Genomic DNA, 19,422 nt, shown 5'->3' on the forward strand with positions numbered 1-19,422 from the left:
TCTGCAATTAACGGCACCCGTCCGACGCTGCATAGCCATACGGCGGGGTGTCTATTGCAGCAAGGTAGGAGCAAGGCAACATCCCTGATCTGTGAAGCCTCAAGGGATAAGCCCCTCCCCCTTAAGCTAACCAGCTTACCTAAGGTGCAGCACCGCATTGGCCATCCATTTCTGCACTGTGCCCGCCACAGCGGGCGTCAGCCTAGCTTGACGCCCTGCCACCCCACATGCCCAACAGCACCGTTGCCAACCCCAGCCACAGGTCGTCCAGAAAATACTTTGTGCCAAGGGGGGACAGGTGAACACCGTCACCCCTGTACAACTGGGAAAGCGAGTAGACGATATGATCGTGCGGGATACAGCCGCCCCCTTTGGTGGCGATGAAACGTGCTACAGCCGCATTCACCCCGCGCCTGGCCCTGTCTACCTTGCTCTGCTTCACCGCCCCATTCCAGACTCTGCGCTGGGTGATGTCAGACCAGACGACCACCAGCCCAGGGCACCAGGAGAGGGCAACCGCCAGGTCCTGTGCAATTTGTCTTGCGAGCAAAATGCCGGACTGGCTCGTCAGGTCGTTGCCTCCGAAATGCAGCAGCAGGACATCCGGTGCAGGATTCCCCTCCAGGAACTCTCTCAGCATCGGGAGGAACTGAGCCCTCCGCATGCCACGCCGTCCGCACCACTAGACGGTGGCCCATCGACCCAGACCGAGCTGAGTCCTGGGGTCAGTGCCCAGGGCCCACCTGTGGGCCCAGAAAACAAATGAGTGGCCCAGTATAAGCACCCTGGTGCGCCGTCCTGTCGCCCAAGGCCACGCCGCCCGCGGACCTGTGCGAAATGAAAAAGAGCGGTGAGTAACACCACCAAGGAGTAACACAACCAGTAGGCTTACCAAGTCGTGCCATGCTCCTGCGGCGGAGGGGGTAGGGGAGGGGTGGGGAGAGGAGGCTTGCCCCCCCCGGTCTATCGCACATATCGGCGATAGGTGGCGGACTTCCACCTGCCCAGCCACCTGATCTCCTTCCCCGGATACCCCATGTGCGCTGCGGCAGAACCCGCCCCATTCCGAAAGGAATGAGGAGCCAAATTCAGCAAGGGAACCCCAGCCGCCCCGAAGGTCCTCCGCATGACTGCCCAGAACTGGAATTGATTGACATGGCGTCCATCGGCGTGCACAAAGAGGCACCCCGAGGCAGTAACCCTGGTGGCCAAGTAGGTTTCCAGCGCGATGACTGGGCACAAGCCCCGGTCACCCGCGGCGTGCAGCACGACGCTCTGCCCCCTGGTCCATTTTGGAGAACCGGAGGCGGATGACTACACAGGCAGAACTTATGACCAGGTCACCCAGCTGCAGCACCCGGTCCATGGGGCTGCTCCTACACCTGGGGAACTTTTCTCCCACCCTGAATGCCTCGAAAAAGGCTACCACAGCGGCCGCCCGGAACAGGGTAGCTTCATATGAGGATGAGCACACCCCAGCTAGCTGTGGGAGCGCCAGGCGCAGTGCTTCGGGGGTGACCGGCTTGCGCTGATCAGGTGGCGCAGGTGCTTCTCTCGCCCAGCCTTCCAGCATGCGCCTTACCCTAAAGTCCCCGGAGTAGTCTGGGATGCCCCTGGATTTTTGAAAGAAGGCCAGGGCTGCCAGGTGGCCGGCCATGGTGCTGACTGCCAACCCCTGGGCACGGAGGTGCACAAGGTACTGCATTAGTTGTTCCGGGGGCGCAGGCCACCCATGGGCCAATCCTACCTGGGACCTAAAACGCAGGAAAGCCCTGACCCTTTTGTCATAGACGGCCCAGGTCCTTGGTGCTATGGACGCCTGGATGGCCCTAAACGCCTCTACGTCCCAAGGTTCCACAGCCATTCGGGCACCTTATTGGGTTCCCTGGTGGCTCCAGGTGCCAGCATCCGGAAGCGCTGCATCTGGAAGCCAGACAGGGCGTCCGCCACCTCGTTCTGCACCCCCGGCATGTGCTAGGCGGTGAAGAGCGTGTTATGGCGCAAGCATGTTAGGACTAAGGCTCGGACCAACCCCATCACCCTCTGCGACTTGGATGACTGGGTGTTGATAATGTGGACCATGGCCAGATTATCACACCAAAAACGCACGCCTGAGTCCCTGAAGGCCTCCGCCCAGATGTGGGCCGCTACTATGATGGGGAAGAGCTCCAGGAAAGTGAGATCCTGTGTAATGCCCTGATCCACCCAGCTGCATGGCCATGGCTCCGCGCACCAGCGCCCCCTCAGGTACAGGCCGAAGCCAAAACCACCGGCGGCATCAGACTGTACCTGAAACTCTGCCTCAAGCAGCTTGGAGGACTGCCAGAATGATATACCGTTGAAGGACTCTAGGAATGAAAGCCATATCCCCATGTCCTCCCTCATGGCGCAGGTCACCCTGATGAGAAAGTGAGGCCGATTGCACCCAACCATCGCGTTGCATAGGCGCCTAAGGAAAGGGCGACCTGGCGCCACCACCCTGCAGGCGAAATTCAGGTGACCCACCAACGACTGCAACTTCCGTAGGGTGATCTTTTTGGCTCCCCTGCATTCCACTAGAAGCCCCCTAATTGCCTGGAGCTTGTCCGCAGGGAGGCGTGAGAGCTGCCCCACCGTGTCTAGCTCTATTCCCAAAAATGTGAGCTTCGTGGCTGGCCCTTCGGTTTTATCCTTGGCCAGAGGGACCCCCAGCTCCTGGCATAAAGAGGTGAATGTGTGCAGCAGGTGTAGGCATTGACCGGAGCCCTCCCTGCCCCCGAAAAGGAAATCATCTAAAGATTGAGCAGAGGAGCTGAGCCGCGCCTCCCTGCGCAGCGCCCACTCCAGCATGGTGCTAAAGGCCTCGAAGGCCGCGCAGGAGACTGAACAGCCCATAGGGAGGGCTCTGTCAATGTAGTATCCCCCTTTGAACGCGAAGCCCAAAAGATCGAAATCCTCAGGGTGCACTGGCAGCAGGCGAAAGGCGGATTCAGTATCGCACTTCGCCATCAGGGCTCGGGACCCACAGTTCCTGATCATGGCCACGGCCTCGTCGAATGACGTGTACCGGACTGAGCAGAGCTCCGCCGGTATGCCATCGTTGACTCAATCGCCCCTGGGATAGGACAGGTGGTGTATGAGCCTGTACTGCCCCGGTGTCTTTTTGGGAACCACGCCCAACGGGGATACCCGCAGCGTGGGCAGTGGCAAACTGGTGAAAGGGCCGAGTACCCTACCCAGTGCCACCTTCTTGGCGATCTTTTTTGCGACTATATGTTCCATGCCGGCCACCGATTTCAAATTGCGGGTGAAGCTGTGGACCCACGGCGATTGGCATGGTATCCTAAATCCGTACACAAAGCCCGCCTCCAAGTAGTGCGCATGTTCCTGGTTGGGATAGTCGCGCAGCAGCCTTAATAGGGCTGGGATCCTAATTGGACTGGGGCCCTTTTCCAGCAGCAGCTGCATCTGCCGGACCCTTGCCCCCTCCCTGGCCGTGGGATCCCCCCTTTCCCCTAAGGGCCCTGGCCCTCTGGCAATGGAGGCCGGCGTGCTGCCCACCACAGAAGCCACAGTCATGCCGGTATTTACAAGGGGAGCGTGCACACTTCCCCATTTTATTAAATTCCCAGCAAACCAAGGGACTTTTAACCCCCTGGGCACCCGCAGCCGAGGCTGCTGACGCTGCTGGTGTCCTCGATATGAGATGCCTGCTGTCGGCGCGCTCGCCAACGAGGGGCCGGGAAGGCGTCATTATCTGTAGCCACAGCTCGGGGTGCTGCCTTTCCCACGAAATGGCCGCATTGTTGGAGGCGTGCTCCCTGAAGGCCTGGTCGTACCGTTCCCACGTGTTGCCCGCAAAGTCCATGAAGGCTCTGTGGATGATGTCAAAATACTTGACCAATGCGGGGCCCCTCTCGGGGTATCTCTGCATCAGAACGCCCATGTAAATTGTGAACCCTGACACCCAGTTGGCCCAGTTATGCTCAATGGGCTTCCTTTTAGTTCTCTCCTTGTCCTTCACCTGAGCGCCCTCTTTCTCCAGGGGTTCCGGCTCTTTAAAGAGCAACTGAAAAATATCAATGCATTCGCGCCTCCATATCCACTCTTTTACCGCCGGTAGCAGGTGGTCACCTAGGGGCACTGGCCCATCGCCGGTATGCCAGGCAGAACTGAGCTGTGTTGCGAGGCCCTGGGGAGGCGTGGCGGTGTTACCCCCCTGCCATACCTGGTTACAGGTAGCATACGGGGATGCCCAATTGACGAGTCCAGGGTACCACCCATAAGGCCCGGGGGGGCATTAAAGGGCATTCCCCAAGGCCAGGCCCCTGTGGAGACTCACCCTCATCATGCCGACCTTCTCCGCGGTCGTCACCGTCTCTGGGCCGGTTCGCCACCGTTTCCGATGAAGGTGTTCCAACCATCGCCTCGAGTGCTGCCAAGCGATCTGTAAAACCCTGCATTAGCTTGGCCCTTTTATCCCCCTTTTGCACCTTCCTCGCTGGTCGGGGCACCCCTGAGGGTCCCCCACCAGAATCATCCCCATCGGGGGCCGAGCGCTGCTTCTCCAGCGCTTCCAGGCGCGCTATGAGCGTCCTGATGGCCCCGAGCTCCAGCCCGCCCTCATCCTCTGAAGAGTCGTCTGGGATGTTGGGCCTCTTGGCCGGCCTCGCAGGCTTACCACCATTCTTTGCAGGGGCCTTCCCTCCCCGCTTGGCCGGGGCCTTCTTGGGGCCCATGGCTGTGATTGGCCCCCCAAGCCACGAAACCCATTCCCGGACTGACTCGGAGGCAACGCCTTATGTGCCCTGCGGTGGGGGGGAGGGGTTACCGCCCTATATCAGGCCCTCAGGAGGCCTGGCAGGCCCTGAGTTTCTTTAAAGTCCCCCCGAAGGCGCCGTCGGGGCCTGTGGGGGGGGAGGGGCATGTTACTGCCAGCCCTGAATGGGCCCCTTCCTCGCACCTCCCTTGCTGCTCACAGGCCCGGAGCCCTGTGGCCTGAAGGGTGGTGGGGACAAGGCCTACAGGCGAAGTCCCTTGAAGGCCTAGCTGCCCCAAAGGCCCCCTGCGACGCTGGCCCAGGCCAGGCCTTTGCGGCCCAGGATCCTGGCGCCGCCCTTGGTGCCCTGCTGGGCGAGACCATGCCGCTAAGGCGTTGCCAGCAAGGGGCAAAAGGCCCGAATTGGCTCGAGGCCGCAGGCCCCTGAGGGAGTGGCAGGGGGAAGGGGCTGAGTTCGCTATGTGGCCCTGGGCCGCATGTGGCCTGGCCCGGCTGCACTGCGGCCGGGGGAGCAGGGGTGGCAGTTCCGGCCCGAGAGCCCTCCCTCTGGCGAGCCCGCCCGCGCCCGATACCGCTGGCGGTGGAGCCGACTGCGACCACCGCCGATGAAGCTCCTCTCCGCCTGGGAAGGGGGGAGCAGCGGTGGCGGCCTGATTTTAAAAACCCCCAACGGGCGAGCCCGCCCGCGCCCGCTACCGCTGGTGGCGGGGCTGACTGCGCCCGCCGCCAATGTGGCGCTTCACCGCCACAGCTGCTGCCGTCCTTGCCGTGGCCGTGGCCATTCTTGAATCCCAGCAGCGGGGCCCGCTGGAAGCTGCGCCGGCCGTGCCCACTGGAACTGCGCCCGAAGACAGGCCCTCGCAACCTCTTCGCCTGGCCTGGCCACGTGGGCGCCGGAGCTCGAGCATCGAGCATCCTCCTCCTACGTCGACAAAGGACGGACTGGGCTAGCGCAGGTGCGCCGCCAGAACCCGTCCTTATGGGAGGTCCCTCCCGGTGTCACGTGCTCCTGAGGTGGGGGCTGGGGCAAACGAGCCGTGCAGCCCAGAGCGGCTGCGAGCAGCTAGCTTCATGGAAGCTTTTTAAAGAAACTCTTAAGACATTTCTGAAGAATCCCAGGATTTCTGGAACAGAGTTGAAAAACAACAGTTATTTATTTTTATTTATTTATCATATTTTTATGCTGCCTGATATGTACATCTCTAGGTGGTATACAAAATTTAAAACAATATTTAAAAATAAAAACAAATTAAAATACACGAAACAATAAAAACAGTAGCATAAACAAACACAATAAAACAATAGCATAAAACAATTATGAAAACAAATTCTAATTAAAAGTCTGCTAGAACAGGTGAGTCTTGAGGGTCTTCCTGAAAACAAACAGAGAAGGAGATGCTCTCATTTCAGCAGGCAGCATATTCCAAAGCCCCAGGGTAGCCACAGAGAGCCAGTGGCAACCGTAACCAGACCTCTCCAGAAGATCGTAACAGGTGGCAGGGTTCATGACAAAGGAGGCACTCTCTTAAATAGCCCAGATCCAAGCCATAAAGGGCTTTATAGGTAATAACCAGCACTTTGTGTTTCACCCGGAAACATATTGGCAGCCAGTGTAGTTATTTTAAAACCGGTGTTATGTGGTCCCTTTGTGTTGTTCCAGAGACTACTCTGGCTACTGCATTCTGTACCAATTGTCATCTCCAGACTACATACAAAGGCAGTCCCACATAGAGTGCATTACAGTAGTCAAGCCTGGAGGTTACCAGCATATGTACTACTGTTTTAAGTTCATTTACCTCCAGAAATTGACATAGTTGATAAAATGTGCTCCTGGCCACTGCCTCAGCCTGAGAAACCAGCGAGAGGTTTGGGTCCAGGAGTACTCCTGTAAGATCCTATTGGAATCATTTTTATATTGAATAAGTGCGTAGATGGGTTAGCCATATTGTATCAGATAAATGCTTGACATGAGTTTGTTCGCTTGATATAGTTTTGGCCTTGATCTTAGCATGAACCCATGAGCAATGCTGTCATATAGGTAAAGTCCCAGATCCCCCGCATTGTGCTCAAAATTAGACCTCGGTGGAGTCCCAGAGCTTATACAGAGTGCTGAGTGAGTAATTTCTTGCCCACTGTTCAGGAAAGCACCCACCTTCTCTCTCGTCTAATCTGAGAGAATCAGCCTGTTAGCTCAAACACACTTCCTCATTTTTCAATATCTCAGATCGAAAGACTCAATGTTCCATTTGAAGGGGGGTCGCTCGGCCCATGCCTTGTTCCTCTTTCACATCTCCCCTGGCCAATGGGGTAAAATGTCAGAAGTTTCGGGTTAGCCGGAGGTCAGGAATGGTCAAGACCTCTCTCTCTGGATGAAAGACCATCTGGGCTCTCTCCCTCAGGGAGGGTGGCACAGGCACGGCACACAAAAGGAGGAAAGGAGGAAGTTGGTCCTAGGTTGTGAGTATTATGACTGAAACGAGGCTGTTAGTTTTGTGACTGCTTTGTGTGAGAGAAGTAATTTTGCTGCATGCTGCATGCTGTGATTCATCTGAATATTGGTAAGAAAATAAATCTGTTTTGATTAAATATAATCCCTTCACTTCTCCTCGTGTCTTCTTGGGTCTTGGGATTCTTGACAGCCAGCACCATCAAAAGAACCCATTGATCAGTGTGAGGATTTTTGGAGCCCTCATTTATTCCTGGTTGCAGGATTTTGGGGTGACAAAAATCTCTTACACTCCCAAGCTATGTACCTGATCTTTCAGGGGGAGTGCAACCTCATCCAGAACAAGCAGATCTAAACCATCTCTTGGGTCCTGACCACCACCCTCCCCACACACACGGTCAGTACCTCCATCTTATTTGGAATCAGTTCCAGTTTGTTATCCCTCATCCAGCCCATTACTGCCTCCAGGTAGGCATTTAGGGAAGATATGCCATTTCCTGATGAGGTTGACATGGAGAAAGAGATCTGGGTGTCATCAGCATATTGATAACACCAAGAACCAAACCTCCTGATAATCTTTCGCAGCAGTTTCATGTAGATGTTAAAAAGCATTGGAGACAGTTTGGAGCCTTGTGGATCTCCACACTTTAGTTCCTGCTTTGCAGAACAACATTTTCCAAGAGACACCATCTGGAATCTACCAGAGTGGTAGGAAGAGAACTACTGTAAAACAGTGCCACCCAATCCCACCTCCCTCAGGCAGTCCAGAAGGATACCATCGTTGATGATATTGAAAGCAGCAGAGAGATCCAAAAGGATCAGCAGAGTCACATCTCCTCTGTCAAAAGCCAGTTGGAAATCACCCATCAGGCCGAACAAGACAGTCTCAACCTCTAGCCCACACAAAAGCCAGTTTGAATTGGCTCTAGATAATCTGTGTCATCCAAAACTGCCTGGAGTTGAGAGACTACCACCCACTCAATCATCTTGCCCAACAATGGAAGAGGGATCCAGGTCCGTAACAGGTCTGTAATTAGCTAACTACAAGGGATGCAGTTGTAAGTAATCTCTGCAACGTTTTGCTAAGCAGCATTTGGCTAGGCAGGTAGTATAGCAGAACAATATATTCAGCAAACTCCTTAGTATTGTTCAGAGGACACATCCTGATTCACAATCCTTTAGGGCTTTCATTTTCTATCTATTTCTGTATCTATTTAAGGGCCCTAAAGACAGCTTCATCATCACCTCCATCAGCAGCCATTTTCTCTCCTTACAAAGATTGCTGGAAAATTCCTTGGTGTGACATTAATAGCTGGCAGAGAAGAGGCTGCATCTGATTATCAAGATTGATTGATAACATTATCTGAATGTCATAAAATGTTCAGGTCCAAAATAGATCTATTACCTTTTGAAAATACTATACTGTACATTTTGTTATGTTGACAGTATTTTTCAGGCTGTGTATTTATCACCAAGATGACACCAACAATAGCTAATTAGTTATCTTAGGGGTATATTTTTGACTCCATATTAAAAAAAATAATCTAAAAGAATAGGCTATATTTGTGCCTTGTCAAAAGGTAATGCCTATAAGGCACACAATCTTGTCAAACTCTGGAATGGTAGATATTCTGCTGAGAAACAAAAATGTTAACATTGGAATTAGAGTGTCTGTAGATTATTAACAAGATATAAGTATCTTTGAATTAGCAATCATTTGCACTAGGTTCTGGAATCTCTCCCACACCTTTACACTAAATTAGAGATCAGGACCTAATTGCAGCCAGTAGTATTGTTGATCTGGCTAACTGCCTACAGTTTAGGTCTTTAAGGCCAACAAAGTATTTCACTGCAGCAGTACTGCTTATGTGGTTGACTACCTAGTAGGCCTGTGCACTCTGAAAAATGTTGGATCAGATCCAAACCAACCCAACCAGAATATTGTTGGGAAATGCTGACATGGCACCTCAAAACGTTCAGGCAGGCGCGTAACAACGATAGGGCAAGGGGAGACAGTTGTCTGGGGGCCCCACTGCCTGGAGGGGCACCCCAGGGGCACCTCACGTGACTCCCCATTGCCCCCTACCCAGCCCCATAGCCTCTCAGCCACTTGCCCTGTTCGCCGTCTCTCCAGCTTGTTCTCCTGGCCGGCAATGCAGGCAGCAGCCCAGCTGCAAAGAGCTCCTTTTCTCCCGCCTCTCAGCTGATCGGCGGGTGGGCGGGGCTTCCCCCCCCCCCCCCGAGGTCTGGTGTAGGCCTCTGTGAAGCCTGAACTCGAGTAGGGCCCAAGCCAGCAAGGAGGAGGCAGCTAGAGTGGCCTCCACTGTTCTCTGCAGCAGAAGACCCCCTGCTGCCAGGTAGAGTGTGAACTCCCTTTTGTGGTTACCTTCCCCACCCCCCCCCACCCGGATATATAGGGATCTGCTTGCCATAGGGCTTTGATATTGGGGGGAGGGACTGAGAAGTCTCTGAATATTTATTTTTAAACAGCTTGGAAAATTTGCTGGCTTAAAAAAAACTATCTAAAAAGTCCTATAAGTGGCTTGTTTCATGGCAGAAAATTGCAAAAACTTCTGGAACAGTATTTTATTAATTTTATTCATTCATTCATTCATTTATAAATGCACTTATGTTCAAGTTGTTTTGCAACCCAGAAGGTCTGAGTGAGAACTGTGAAGCATGTCTTGTGCTTTTATTTTATTTTATTTTTCTTGTGTGTGAACTGCTCCCCAATAACTTGCAGGGACTTCAGGGTAAATCTGGCCAACATGTGAATGCAGCACCTCTATTCCAGAGGAGATGTGTGTTAAAGGGCTTTAAAAGCCTCCTGTGAAAAACCTCCTGGAATCAAACTTGACTGAATTTGTTCAGAATTCTGAGAAAACAAACATAGGCTCACCCTGCATGGTTGAAAGTCTCCTTGGCTAATCTGCAGCGAGGGGGCCATTTTAATAATTAGTGTTGCTAGTGTGTTCTAGGCATTAAAAGTAGCACAAATATATAGTACTCAATGTATATCACTATATACTGTGAAGTGTGCATGTGTGTATTCAGTGAAATGTATTTCCAGGCAGCATACTTATTTTGAAATATCAGACTTAAATCCTTGGGGGCCTGGGGTGTGCGGAGGCCCTGGACTTTGAGTGGGGGGGGCCCCATTTTAAAATCTTGTCTCTGGGCCCACTCCAACCTTGCTACGCCCCTGCGTTCAGGTCAGGTCAGATCATAAACCAGACATTTTTCTGACATTCTGTTGGACCTACTGCCTTTCCCCCATGCCTCCTACCTTCTCCCCATTCCCCTCCCTTACCTGGGATCGCATGGTAGACAGAAGGGGGTTAGCATAATGTCCCCTTGACTTCCAGATAGAAGGGCAAGCCACTTGCCTTTCACTGCAGCCTGGGTTTTAAAGGGAGAAAATGGCTAGCTCTTCTGCTCAAGGAGCATCTGCCCTCTCCTAACTCCCAAGCCATCCCAAGTAAGGGAGAATGACAGAGGCTCCAACAGAGTACTACAGCAGCAAAAGGGAATTTAGTTAGCATTCCAATTGTCAGAAGGCTTCCTATCATTGGGGAAATCATTCCGATAACACCTGGCAGAGGTCATGTTAGACTTGATATGATGAACTGTACTATGATCTACCAGCAGAAACAGTAGTGGCTATTAGGGGTATGCACAAAACCGACTGGCCTGGTTTGGATCAAGGTCGAACTGGCCTCAAACTGGATCAGGCCAGTTTGGTTTTGCCCCCCTCGAACCCCGCTGGTTTGGTTCAGCTTGTGGTGGTGGTGGGGTGTTCATGAATACTTAAAAAAAATTTTTTTTTTAAATTTAATTTTTGTACTTACCCCTTCCGGGGGGGGGGGGCTTCTCCAAGGCCATGAAGGTTCCCGGAAGTTCCTCCTCCCCCTTTCTGGACCTTGCCCCTGTCACGGTGGCCATTTCTGAGGCTGCTGTGCATGCACAAAGGCTTCCTGCATGGCCTGGGTTATGACCAGGAGGCCACCATGACAGGGGCAAGGCCCAGCAAGGGCCGAAGATTGCCTGAACTGGGCACTTTTATACATAAGGAAGGCAGGCAGAGGGAAGGGGAACATGCCCCCTATGACCTCAGAGAAGCTCTCCAGAGGGAGTAAGTACAAAAATTAAATTAAATTTAAAAATTATGAACCCCCTGAATGGCCAGTGGGGAGGAGTTTGGTCTGATGTTGATCTGAACCAGCGGGGTTCAGCTGGACATCAAGCCATCAAACCAAACCTGTTCGACTTCAAAGATGTTCCGAATCGAACCAGTTCACACATGTGGTATGTGGTGCTCTCTCTCTCTGATTTGGATCTAGGGCCCCGAAGGTTGATCACAGGCGATAAGTGAGGAAGCTCAGCATGCACAAACCTTTCAAGCCTTGGGTGCGTGTTCTCAATCATCATGTTTTTGTTCTGGTTCCTGAATCTCATTTTATGGCTTTGGGTCACTAATAAACAGTCCAGGAACTCCCTTGACCTCCCTTTCTTTCCATCATCCCAAAGTCCTGTGCTATGGAGCAGTATTTGGTGAACATACTGCTGGGGAAAGTGTGGTAAATTACTTCCCTTGCTGTGATATTTATGCAAGGTCTCTTTGTTCATGTGAGGAGAGATGACACTGTCTGAGTAGCAAGTTCCCTTCCCGTTTCCTGGGATTCTGTCCCTCAGTCACACCTATTCATCATATTCATCTTTGTTATCCCAGCTGTCAAACCGTCCATTCTAACCCACTTTATTGTTAGGAATGTTTACTTCTATAGGACACCCATGAGCATTTTGGCTGGTTTTATTGTAACTAAGGCTAACTCAAAAAAGGGAAGCCTTTTTGTGAACATTTTCAGTAGTATTAGAAAATCCCTCCTCCCTTTAGTGATTGCTTCAAAAGGGATTTTTTTTAGTGATTGCTTTAAAATTGGTTGAATTTTTTCAGAGAATAATGAGTATATATATTCAGATTATAGGAGTTAATGTAATCCTTTGTCAGTATCACTAGGTAACCTCCATTTCTAAGACTGCCTGTAGCTACCATTGGTTGACTTCTGTCTCACTGAAGGTGTCTGGGTTAGGAAAAGCCCAGGCTTGCCTTGCCATATATCCCATACCATGAAACCTTTCCCAAAGCAGGCTTTGCTATTCTGTCAATGTTACAGCCAAGTCTCTTGTTAAGAGTAGGGTTGTGCACAAATCGATTTTTTTGTTTCAATTTCTACCCAAATTGAATCACCTTCAACTTGTTTTGGGGTCTGAATCTGCCCCCCAAATGAGATTGGATTGTCATTGAATCCACTCTCATTTCCTACCAGAGAAACTACTCTCAGAACACCTCAGAAACAACAAACTCCAGTGCCCCATGGGCTTGTGTGTTTGGGGGTGGTTGGCACCTTATATGCACTACACCACCACTCGCTCTGAGCCACCCTGGTGCCCCCCATGTGGAGTTATGGGGCTGCTGAAATCCCCATCATTCCCTATGGGAAAACGTTTAAAGACAAGCAAACTTCAGAAATTCTTTAAAAATCACCCTTGACCAATTTATTTGAAATCTGGATGGTAGCAGGAACCCATTGGGGCACTACTACCTGACCCACTCTTCTGCCCCTGAAACCCCTTTTCTGCCCAAATATGCCCCAAAGACATGCCAACTTCAAAAATTCTTTAAAAATCACCCCTTTGCCCAATTCCTTTGAAATCTGGGTGGTAGTTTCCTTGCACCCATTAGGAACTACTACCCACCACAACCCACTCTAGGCCACCATGTGGAGCTATAAGATTGCTGAAATCCCCATTATTCTCTATGGGAAAAAGCTTAAAGTTGCGCAAACCTCAAACATTCTTTAAATATTACCCTTTTGTCCAATTTCTCTGAAATTTGGGTGGTAGCTTCCACCCATTAGGCACTACCACCCAACCCAATTTGGTCACAAAATGAAGGTCTGACTCTGCAAATTTTTAGGGTCTGAATCTGGGGTGATTTGTTTTGTACCCAAATCTGGGCAATTGAGGACAGTGGTGTTCTGTTTTGTATACAAATCACCATAATTGGCCAGATTTGGGTACAAATCATTTTGTACCCAAATTGTTTCACATATCCCTAGTTAAGAGTGCATTAGGACATACATAGTATGAAACCTCAGGTACACAAATATGTGGTTAATGTGTGAAGCCCAGAATCATCCCATAGACAATCAGTCAACTGCAATTTCCCAACCCCAGTCTTCTGGGCAGAATGGGTGGCATTAGTTTGTTGTGGTGGTGGTCCTACTGGGAGGGTAGGTTCCAGAAAAGATGTGTACTGTTTTCTCTATTGAAACCTGGTTCAGTTTCAGAATGGCTATTTCTTTAAATGGCCATTGCTGCTGTGGTTTAATTTAGAGATGTTTGTTTTTAATTTGTTTTTTACTTGACTTAGAGTGGGATTCCCTGCTCCTGGGACCTTTGTCTGAGAAGTGTTTTAGAAATATGAAATTAAGTTAAGAGTTTACTGTGTGGTGTTTAACTGGCCAGCGGTAAAGCTAGACTAACTAGATACTCATGTAATCTAGTTTACCAAGTAACCCCTCCCTGCCAGAGTCCCAGGATATGGAGAGGGATAACAACTTTCCCAAAGTTTTCAGGAAAGCATTTAATTGTCTAGGAAGCATTGTCTTCACTCTGACTAGGATTCATTTGTCTGCTTCATCAAATAGTCAGATCTGCTTAACTACAAAGCATCATGACGTCTTTATGTTCACGTGATCTTCATTTAACTAGGATTACCTAGTTGGCCAATAGAAGAAGAAGAAGATGGAGAAATGGGGGTGAGGAGGAGAAAAAAAGGGCACTGAAGCAGCAGCAGATGAAAGACACTACAGCAGGAAATAGGTTTGGAAAAAGGTGAAAATTCTCAGTGTTACCTCATTTTGTTGTCTGAGGCAAGTATTTCTGCTCGACTTCCCGAAGCACTTTTGACTCATAAATCAAAACGGGAGAATATTTGTCACAGCTCTAATAAAAAGAATTGATTTCATAACTCACTGGCAATTTAGGGATATCTGGCTCAGGCTCCCCATGTAAATGTTAAGGTACACATCCCCATCCCTTGTCATTAACTGCACTTGGTGAGGACACGGTTAAAATTCCTACGAGGGACTTGTGCTCTTGGGCCAGTGCCCAATAACTCTCGGCAGACTGTAACCAAAACAAAAGTCCTCTTTTCATGGTAATTACAAGTCAAACACCAACTCTAAGCAGAGAGACCTGGTTTAACTGGACATCATTCTCTGTCTGAAGTGCTATTTACAACACAGTGTTGGTGTGCTGTGGGGATGGATAGGTGAGGTGGAGTGAGGTGAGGAAAGATGGATGGGAAATCATGGGCATTGGTTTCGTCCTAATAAGAATGGTAATCAAACATTAGGTGCTGGATCTCTGTCTTAGCTTTAGTTATGTTTTGAATAAAATTGGGCAGAAGAGCACACAAAATGACAGGAAATAAAAAGAAATCATCATGCTAAAACAGTTGGTAATATAATTTGAAAGCATAATCATTTCTTAAACAAGGAAAGCGAGGACATAAAAATAAACTATTACATCTGGATGGAATCTCTAAAGCATAATGGAATGGAAAGCCAAACTGCATGTGCAGCTATTTTGTATGTGCCACTGAGCTGGTTTTAAAAGGTCTGCTGGCAACCGCCTGTTAAATTAGGCATACCGTATTGCACAAAACAAATTCACTGTATAGAATTGCCTACTTGTTCTAGCAGCTCAGATTGATCCCTGGAAAAGCATTTCCATTTATTTCCATTTATGCAATTGCACCTTGGTGCACAATTAACAAGCATTATCTGGAAATTTAGCACAGTGTTATTGCAAAGGCAGGGTTGAAAAATGGAGAAAAGGCTCTGAGATTTCCAGGCAGTGTGGCCTGGATCCAGAGATTCCCATGAACACATGAAACTGCCTTATACCATTAGTCCATTGCACACAGTACAATCTACTCTGACTAGAATGGCTTTCCAAGGTCTCAGGAAGAGGTCTTTCCCAGCCCTGCTGTCTGAGATCCTTTGGAGATACTTAGCTCAAGGCACACTCTACCACTGGAAATTTGCCCTTCCACTTGGAGGGCCATGCTGAATTCACAGAGGTGTGAATGACACCCTATATTGCTGGACAGATGGTTGGAAGTTGGGAGGCTGATTCCAGCATTACACACACAACACCTATCAGGTCTGTAAAAGTTCACCCACACATGCACACACATATACTGGAGGTGGAGCCTTTCCCCTCATGCCACTTTACATGTTCAAGTGTACACTCAAGTGTACACTCACTCAGCAAAGACCTGAGTGTACACTCACTCAGCAGCTATTCCTGGATCTCTGACAAGTACACACATTTGATGAGAAGTCGATAAATAAGGTGAATTTAAGCATAGCATCAAAACTGCTTATTCCAGAAACATGAACATACACTATTTTTCAGTGTAACTACCTTCTGTCTCAAGATAGTTATTCCAGTACATGATAAGCATTTTAATTCCATCACAGAGAAAGTTTTTTTTGGCAAAGAATATAGCCAATGATACACAACATTTATGCACTGGTCTATCAAGTTAATGTTCAGCTACCACACTTGCATGACCATTTCTGAACAGTTCATATCACTTGTACACATTTAAAAAATAATAAATAACTGTCCCCATATTGTGCACACATTCTACAATCAACTTCACTTAGATTAACTCCTTCTGATAGTAAAAATTGAGTGACACTTTGTTTTTCAACTGTGGTGCAATCTGACAGAGGGGCCACCATTTTGTAAACTGACTGCTGGTGACAATGTTGCCAATTTACATAGAAACTATGAGCCTGACATGTTCAAACATGCAGTAATGAAGGTATGCAGTAATTAGTACATAATGGGTACATATGTTGGGGGGAATGTAAATTTACCTTATTTATTGACCTCTGTCTTAAGTTATGTGTGTTTTCAATCACCTGTTTGTTGCATGCACACTTTATAAGTTAAGTGTACATTTCAAACATCTTAAGTGTACACATAGAGCACATAATGTATGAAAAGGCTTAGAGAATCAACAAATTGGAACTGCTGCTTGTTTCTGCAGTCTGTTAATGACCTTTGGCAAGTAACTTCACTGACCTGTATCTCTTTCCTGTATGTATGAGTATGTATCTATATCTATATCTGAACTCTTTGATATAGTTGTATTCAATAGCCAAAAGATCAATGTTTATATATAGCCAAAGAATCCATTTATCAACAATATTATATTCACTGCAGCTTTCAGTTTGTGAATTTGAACATCTGTTTCCTATAACTCAAGTTTGGTCTGGAATCTTCATGTCTCTATAGCATGATTATTGTAATTGTGAATTATATTTCCAATGGTTGGATGAAAACTCAACTAGCTGTGTAGGTCGGATTATTTCGAACAGGTGGCTCCCATTGTAATGACTAAATATGCCAATTAGGGATATTTATGGATTCAGTCCAATTTAAATTAGATGTAACTAATCTTTTTCAGCAACTCAGCAGTACAACAAGGGGAAAAAAGCTCATTTGGATTTATCTAGAGCAATTTAAAAATATGTACTCTATCTTTGAAAGGGCACAAGAAACAATTTGAATGAATATATATATATATATATATATATATATATATATATATATATATATATATATTCTACTTGTGTGTATCCTCCTGAGTGCACACCCAAGTAACTTTCAGAAAAGGGATGAATCATCATCATCATTTGTTAGCCACCCCATAACAAATTGTTCTCTGGGTGGCTCATAACAGGATGAGTCCTTGGAAGCTACAAATGCCCACGTTTTTCTTCATCAGCTATAAAACCGCATGGTGTTCAGATGTACAAAGTAACATACAATTCAGCACATGATGAGCAACAATTATTCAGTTGGTTGTTACACTACTAAGCTTCTGAAGGCATAAAACAAATTATGCCAACAGCAGATAATACGATGTACAACATAATTAATTGCATCTGCATGACAAAAACTGAATATCTGCTTTTGTGGACAAGTATCTTGAACATGCCAGCATGCAGAAATATCTGCAGAAAAAGAGGGACAGGTTTTGCACATTCATAGATATTTCTTCCTTTTAACCTTTCAATAATGAATATGAAACTAGAATTTATTAAATTAAAATAAAAGTATAATAAAGTTCAGATTGAATTGTGAAAAATATATTTTATTTTAATTAAGCGTCAATGGCAATCCTTTTTCTGAAAGAAATTTCCAAACTAAAAACCTCTACATGGAATAAAAACTGTTTGCAGTTTTGGTCTAAAGTTGGAGAAATTAACTCAAGTTGGGTGCAAACCTGCATACAGTATAGTTATTAAATAAGGTAGCCAGGAAAGTTGGCTGCGGGCAGAGACAAAACAATATTAGGGTGCCAAATAGGAAGCAATGGAGTTAAGACAGGTCCCCTGAAAAGAAAAAGTAAATCTATTGGAGAGCAGAAATTTGCAAGACAAAGCAATAGGTAGCAATGATAAGTCACTGGCAGAGGGTTTCCTTCAAGAGGCTAGAGTTCTGAGAATGGTACCCAATTGCCTCCAATACATATTCAGGAATTAAGCACTGAGCAGTGGTGGCTGGTGATGGCAGAGCTGGGGGGTACAGTGGTGAGAGGTACCTGTAAAAGTCTTTACTGGCAATGCCGCCAGCACCTGGAAGTTGTGGAGAGGAGCGGTGCCCAGCATCCCATGTGGCGGATGTTCTGCCTGTGGCATTCACCATTTACTTGGTCAGCAACACCATTCTGACCATGAAAATGGCCTCCAAGCATGATGCACAAAGGCCAGGTGAGTGTTATAGGTGGAGCGGCCGCCAGGCAGGATGCCGGGCAGGGTGCCGCTGCTCCCCATGTCTTCCCAGTGCAGGTGGTACCACCGGTAAAGACTTTAAAAGGTACCTCTCACTGCCCTGCCCCCACACCACCCTCACCAGCAGCCGCTGACATTGAGGGATACATCAATGTCATTCATTAAGGATGAATGGTAGCGAATGGGGACAGAGGCAGAGGCATTATCATATACCTATCCTAGGTTTGCAAGGCTGGAGAGTGAGTGTCATGAAGATGTTGGATTCCTTCTTAGGAAACAGGTGTAGGGCTTTAGTTGTGGGGAGGGAACCAAATCAGTGAGGTGTCTGGTTCTGGGAGAAGGTAGCATGTTCACCGATGGCCAGGGTCAGCTATCCAGGGAATGCCTTAGGAAACTCAGCAGGAAAGGGGAGGCAAGTGTCCTGTGCAAGAGAAACAATCTCTATAATGCGCGTGGACAGAGAAATACCTCTGAGATTGCAGCAAACCAAAGAAAAAAGGAACTGGGAAAAATAAAACCATCAAAAACTGCAGCAATGCAAGTCTGTGTGCTTATCCTTGTACAATGAATTCAGAGAGCCAAAAGCTGGCCCGGAGAGGTGATCACGGGCACACCCATCCTGGCAATGGTCCTTGATGGTCCTAAACAAAAGAAATTGAGGAGTTTTGGAGCTGCTGAGCAGCTAGCTCTTTTCGGGTGCTCCCTAGGCATTAAAAGACAAAGGGGATTCAGGAAGGTTTTGATACCGGCCGTTTGTGCAATGGGGGAGCATTCTCAGCATGACTCATCACAACCAGTGTCAGGAGCTCTTACCTACAGAGCAGAGGTGAGCTGGAATATTCTGATATTCCATAGTACTTGCTCATTAAAGAGACTTCCTCCAAGTGTAATATGAAGGGAAATTGGTCTATCTTAATGTTCTGTTGGTCTATCCTGAAGGCAACAAGTAACATAATGGAATTTCTCAACTCATTTCCCATTATTGATCTAGGAGTATCAGGTATGTTTCCAAATCATAATGATTTGGAACATTTCCAAACTAAAATGACCAATCATCTTCCCATTGACCAGGGATATGTGCATACCATGGTGTTTTAGCTAGGAGCAGAGACAACAGTGTTGCTGGGAATTATGGGAGCTGTAGTTCAGCAACATCTGGAGTACCACAGGTTGCGAACCCCTGTGGGGGATACCTTGGAGGACCCAGCTTCATTATATTCTTGAGGAAGAGGGGGGAAACATCAGGAATCAGGTTATGGAGATGCAGGGATGTGCAGCCAAGCCAGGCAAGCAGGACAAGAAGGGCTGTCCCATGACAGCCTCACCAGTCTCAGAGC

General features: G+C 48.3%; 1 protein-coding gene across 1 annotated transcript in view; it reads right to left on the minus strand.

Annotated features, from left to right (window-relative positions):
• Positions 1 to 4,897, minus strand: part of LOC128350396 (coiled-coil domain-containing protein 70-like) — a 25,877-nt gene extending 20,980 nt beyond the window's left edge. The window contains exon 1 of the mRNA XM_053308660.1: positions 4,322 to 4,897. The gene's annotated coding sequence lies outside the window, so the exon portion shown is untranslated. The remainder of the gene's footprint in view (positions 1 to 4,321) is intronic.
• Between the last annotated feature and the right edge of the window lie 14,525 nt (positions 4,898 to 19,422).

The sequence above is a fragment of the Hemicordylus capensis genome, chromosome 3 (genome assembly GCF_027244095.1).
Source record: "Hemicordylus capensis ecotype Gifberg chromosome 3, rHemCap1.1.pri, whole genome shotgun sequence".
Taxonomy (NCBI): Eukaryota; Metazoa; Chordata; class Lepidosauria; order Squamata; family Cordylidae; genus Hemicordylus; species Hemicordylus capensis.